Below are 6,450 nucleotides of genomic sequence, written 5' to 3' on the forward strand. Positions count from 1 at the left end.
CCCTTTTCAGTCACCACTCCTTCACCTACACTCTTGACTTCTAACGTCACAGACTAGTCTTTCACATTTATGTGAATGGAATCCTACGTGACATATTCCTTTCTTCTTTCTCACCACATGACATTAGTGAGAACATCATTCTGTATTAATTCTCTTCATAGAACTTAGGTTGTTTTTTGCCTGGCTCCCCCAACTAAAGTCCAAGAGCTTGGTAACTACATGCCTAGCACCTTGCCGAGTACCTGCACATAGTAGGAAATCAATAAATATCTGTTGAGTAAGAGAATTAACCAAACTTGATAGATCGTTTTAGATTATAGGGCTTTAATCTCCTTATGGGGTCAGAGGCTAAAGAGCTGGGCTTGAGCAATTTACAGAAAGCCAGGAAGGTAGAGAAAACTCTGCTCACTGTTCAAAGGTGCTCAGAAAGCAGGGCTGCTTGTCTAGGGCTCAAGCTATAGAATTAGCCTGGAGAATCACAACCTCTAACAACCGCAGCCGATACCAAAAATAATGTGGGTCTGAATTCTGGTGTATAAACCTGGGGCTGAGAAACCAACCAAAAGAAATGGGTCTAGAACTGCCCTGTAAGTTCACTTCTACTACCCAGGGCACACCTTCCTGATGAGATGAGCTCATAGACCAAGATGACAAAGCAATGAGGAAATTCAAGATGGACCTGAGAGATGCAACAAATGCTACAATCTCAAGGGCTTAACGTACCGATTTTAAGTACCTAAAGAACTGTCCTGGAGCAGAGAGAGCCTATGTGATTTGTGTGGCCTCAAGAGCAGACCAGTGGGGCAGTTACAAGGATGCAGAATTTGGACATAATGCATACACACAAAAAAGGACTTTTGCATACTTGGAGCCAGTCAGCAATGGAAGAGGCTGCCTTGGAAGAAAGTGAGCCTGCCAATAGCAAGGAAAAATCAAGCAGAGTTTGCGCAGGTCTTGAGGCTGTGGACTGGACAACCTCTGAGATCTGTTCCAACTTTAGGACTCTAGGATTCCAAGATTTTAACACTTCTGGAAGCTTTGTTTCTTGATAACCACCCTCTCATCCCAATTAACTCATCCTCTGAGTAGTCACTGTAGGGAGACCAAAGTCTTCCTTCCCGCCTTGCCTTCCCAGTGTTATGAGTACAGAGTCTACACATATGTGTACATCGGTTTAGAGTCTGGGGTTTCCGGGCACACTTAAGTGTTAGAATCCTGGTGCAAAAGACTTGAAGCAAATATGATAAAATGTGTGCAATGGTTTGTTCATTATTCTCTGTACTTTCCTGTATCTTTTACATTTCTTCCTCCATTTTTTTAAAGACTCCCAGGGCATTAGGAATCAGGAACTGGAAGGGAAATCGTCTGGTCCAGCCCCTCAATTTAGCTGAGGACACCGAGGCCCAGGCCAGACTCCAGAATTCCACTCCCAAGGTGAGCTCTCTACCTCAGCACATGAAAACCAGGAAAAGAGAAAAGTAGCTTTAGTCAGGCCCAGCAGAAAGGCAACTGAGTCGCCTACAGCCTGGCCTATAGTGTGTCTACCCTACTGGGATGGAAAGGGTCTTTCCAGAAATCATTCAAAGAACCACAACCTTCTAGGTACTTAAGGTACTGACAGCGCTGGGCAGGGCTGTCAGGAAGGGTTGGGCCTCAGGGGTCCTGGACAAGCCTATCACTGCCCTCAAAGACTGAAATGCTATCTGCCACCCCCACCTACACCCCCCATAGCAGAGCCAGAGAACCTTGGGCCTAGCTAGGAACAGAACTGGAGAGAACGGGCAGGATCCAGGGTAGAGGGTAACATGGCCAAAGATGGAGATTGGAAGTCTTAGAATGAAGGGGGACCGGAGCCAAGCTAGACAACAGGGTCTAGATGTCCCCAACTCCCCTCCATAAAAGGCCTCAGATCAGCAGTGGCCAAGAGTCCCGAAGCCACAGCTTAGTATCAGCCAGACCTGTAGGCAGCTGCTGAGCAGGGGCTATTTGGGGGAGATTTCCACGATCAAAGAGCTGATGGAGCAAATCCCAAAAGGCGCATAGTCTCTCTGGCCTCTCCTCTTCTAGCCCAAGATGCCAGTGAGGGAGCTGAGTGTTGAAGAAAGTAAGGGCAGGCAGGTGGGCAGAGAAGATGTGATTTGGGAACCAACCCCAGCCCAAAATATATCTGCCACCAGTGCACCCCAGTGCCTGGAAGTCCTTCTTTGGATACAGACATTGAAGAACTCTTAAAAATACTACTACAGCTAAGACACATGAATTCAATTCAACATGCATCTGACAGCTTTTAATCTGTGTCCAGGATGGGAACAAGACACTCATGATCCAGAAAAGGAAAGACACTCAAGAAAGATGTCAGAATGGAAGAGTCTAAAGGATAAAAGCAAGTTTGAAACCAAGGCTGGCAAGGAGCGGGGCATGACAACAAGGCCCCTTCCCTCATAGGCTAGCAGTAAATAAACAAGTAAATATGGTTTTTAAGATAACAAAGGATTGTGGCACATGCTATGAAAGAACAAAACAGAGTGAAACTGTGGAGAGTAATGGAGTGTACTCTTTTCAAGTTGGTCAGGGAGGGCTTCTCTGAAGAGGTGAATTTTAATGTGAGACCTGAAGGATAATAAGCAGACAGCCAGGCTAAGAGCCAGGGGAAGAATATTCCAAGCAAAAGGAACAGTGAATAACAAGCCTTGAGGCAGAAAATAGCTTGGTGATATGTTTGAGGCCCTGTCACAATGCTAGTGCCACTGGCGTGGGAACAAGGGGAGGGTTTTACAAGGTGAGGTTAGACAGGTAGGCAGGAAGCTGATTGACTCAGAGTCTTGGAGGAGTTGGAAGCGACTCAGACTTCACTGCAGGTGCAGTGGGAAGTTGTAAAGGGTGGAGAGTAAGTGGTGTGAAGTTTGGTAATGATCACTCTGGCCTCCAGAGAGAGAATGGACTAGAAGGGGCAAGAAATGCCACAGGCAGAGCAGTGAGGAGACCGTGGCCATCCCGGTGAGAGAGGAGGGACCTGGCCAGAGAGAGGCACTGAGGTAGAGGAGCGGGGACGGAGAACATGATCCCAAGTTCTAAGGCTGGAGCAGCCACACAGGCTGAGGTTGGGCCACAGGGGGCACGAAGAGAGGTGACGCTGGACAGAGAGGTTGGGATTGGACACTGACGGGCCTCACAAGCCAGATTAGGATTTGGTGCTTTATCCTGCAGGAGTTGGGGAGCCATCAAAGGCATTTTTAAATTTTATTTTCTTCATCAAAGAGCTCTGAGCAAGAGCATTTGACAGTGTGGTCAGATTTATGTGTTCACAAGATCCCTGTGGCAGCTGGTGTGGAGGACGGACTGAAGGGGTGAGACCGGTGGCAGGAAGACTGATTTAGGAGGCGGCTGCCATAATGGTCCACCTGCGAGGTGGTTAGGCCCAAAGAGGGGGCCCTATACCCTGGTATCCTGGGGGTGGTGGGGCCCCTGCTCGTCTAAGGCTTGTCCCCCTCCTGGGGCCCTGGGCAGCTGCAGAGGGCCTGAGTGGGCCCCAGCTCTGATGCTTCAAGCAGAAAATAGGATGAGGGCAGCCAAAAGGCATCAGGGCTGTTTATCCGGAGGAGAGACGCCTCACCATGGGTTTATGGTTGAAAGGTTACTGTGTAAGGGGGAGGGGGACCAGCTGTCCCCCATCCTCATGAAGGGCAAATAAAGGAGGGGCCTGTGGCCTCAGCTGCAGCAAGAGGGAGGGCGGTTAGACACATGAGGGGAAGTGTCCTGACAGGCATCAGAGGATAAAAGGGCCCTTTAGTGATCACGTAAACCAACTCTCTCATTGAACAGTGGGAAGACGCAGACCCTTGTCCAAGACCACCTAGTGAATTAAAGTTATGACGAGACCCAGCAGCACGACCTCTCCCTTTCAAAGGCCCCTGGGGCCTCCCCGAGCACTCCCAAGAGTACCTCCCAAGACGGCCCCAGAAGAATCTGGGATGTGGCTGCCGCGGAGAGAAATATACATGGGTCGGCCTCCTGGAGAAGGAGGGATGGACAGAAAGACCTTTGCTGGACTGAACTGGTCTGGACCCCAGCATGGGCTCTGGTCTCCCTCCCTGATTTGCTGCATCCTTGAGTTTAACCTTTGCCTCAGGCCCTCACTGTCTCAATAGCTCTCTGTCTACGCCCCCACCCCCAACCAGTCTCAGTGTTTTTTGGTATTTGGTGGGAGTCTTTTGTACCTCTCAAGAGTGTTGGCCTTTCTGTGTCACCCTGTCGTTCTCCTTCCTCTGAGAATCTGTATTTCTCTCTCTGAGCCTCTGACTCAGTCTCTCTAGAACTGAGCTGGGCCAACCTCCTACCCCCAGCGGGCCCTCACTGGTAGAGTGCCCCCATGTAGACAATGCTCAGGCCCAGTGCCCAGGCTGGAACAGGTGACAGCAGCTGTGGATCTATCTATAGCTCCCTTGCCCTTCAATTGTTCCCAACTTCAAACAATGGTTGAGGCCCTGGATTAGAGACACCCCACACCAGCCCTGCTGAAATGGATCCCAGGGGGCAAGGGACGAGGCCCACAAGGGCCACATCATGATCTTGTGTCTACCGCTGCCTGGACGTCCAGGTTTCCACCTATAGCTCTGGGCTCTAAGGCCTTCCAACTCAGAGGCTGTGTGAGTGAAGGACCAGGGGATAAGGGAACAGGGTGTGTGCGAACAGCAGATCTGTGTATGAGCATGTGCGTGTATGTGACATGTGGGTTTCCCCTCTCCTGCCTTGGCTGACAGACACTCATGGGAGCTGGGTTGCCAGTTCCATGAGGGCAGAGACCTAGTCTTTCTTATTCTCTGCAGGGTTCCAGCCTAAGCCTGGCCACGGCAGGTATTCAATATACATTTCTTACCTTGGCCGTTAGAAGAGTGAGGGCGTGCTATGTAGTGATATGCCTCACATGTGAGCAGCAGTATAGAGTAGCGACAAAGAACACCTTATCTAAAGTCAGACTGCCTGGGATTGAATCCTGGCTCTGAAATATTGGAACATTGGAAATATTCAGCTATGAAATATTGGAAAATTACTTAATCTCTTAACAATGGAGATTCGTAAAGAGAACCTACCACATAGGATTCTGATGAGCATTATATGAGTTAAAACGACCGAGGAGCTTACAATAGTGCCGGGCACATAACAGAGAATCAATCAAGTATTGTTAGTTCCAAGATATATCATTAAGTGAAAAAAGTGAGGAACAGAAGAATATATGGAATATGCTATTACCCATGTAAAAATGGGGGGAGAGAAGAGTTGTATATTTATGTACTTACCTATGGAGGGACCACCTCTGGAAGGCAGTAACAAGAAGCTGGTAAGAGCTGTTTCCTCTGCAAAGGGGAATAGGTGGCTGGGGGTTAGGGAATGGAGGGACTGATGTTTTTCCCATGCATACATTTTTATACCTTTGAATTTTGAATCATGTGTATGTATCACCTATTTCTTAAGTGTTTGCTAAATGAATAAGGGTCACTGCAAATATGATTCTTTACAAAGCAGTCCCTACTCTGTGCCAGTGGGGAGGGCCTGGTGAGGGCTGGTCCTTAGGGTATGGGCTCATTGCCCTCAGCCCCGGGTCTGAGTCCCCGAGACACTGTCTTTCCTCCAGCCCAAGAGTGGACAAGATGTGTCCATGAAAACCACCCGTGGGCAAATGGTAAGCCAGAAGGGAGGCTTGCCAGTTTGTAGGCCAAGCAGCAGGAGAGGAGGGGGCGGTGGAAATAAGCTCCTGCCTTCTTCCCTGGCCCCAGCCCCCAACTCTTCAGGCCAAGCTATTCTTAGAGGCCAGATAATGCCAGCAGTTGCTGCTGCTCATATCAGCTTCCAGAACCACCCGCCCTGAGAGGTCCGGTACTACCCCCACACCCTGGCGTGCTGACCTCCCTGCCGGGTATGGGCAGCCTGCTGGCTCTATCCTCTGTACTACACGTGCCACACACATTCTGTCCATGGCAGGTAGGTAAGGGGCTGGGTTGTGAGCCCCTCCATGATGCCCCTTGCCAAGCAGCTGGGTGGAATAGGAAGGGCTGAAGGACACCCTAGAGTACCAGGTGTCCCCCTAGGGGTCATCATGCAGATAGTCTGGCCCAACCCCAGTTCCAAATTATGCTTAGAATATGAATGAAAGGGGTGGGGGCCAAGGACATGGGCGAGCCAGGGGAGCTCGGAGGAGGGGAGGGCAGGGCAGAAACAGTAGCAGGAGTGGGCCTGGGAGGGTCAGTGTATGAAGGAGAGAGGAAGCCAAAAATAGGAGGTCTGGGGAGGAATGGCAGAAGAGGGTCTGATAGCACTGGCTCCAGAGTCAGACAGTCTAGCTTTGTCTCTTACTTGCTATGTGACCCTGAGAAAGTCTCTTTTTCTCTTGGAATTTTTTTTTAATTAATTTAATTATTTTATTTATTTATTTATTTTTAAGGGGAACAGGAC

Source organism: Rhinolophus sinicus, chromosome 13, assembly GCF_057876585.1.
Source record: "Rhinolophus sinicus isolate RSI-liver-muscle chromosome 13, RSI-T2T, whole genome shotgun sequence".
In the NCBI taxonomy this organism is placed as follows: domain Eukaryota; kingdom Metazoa; phylum Chordata; class Mammalia; order Chiroptera; family Rhinolophidae; genus Rhinolophus; species Rhinolophus sinicus.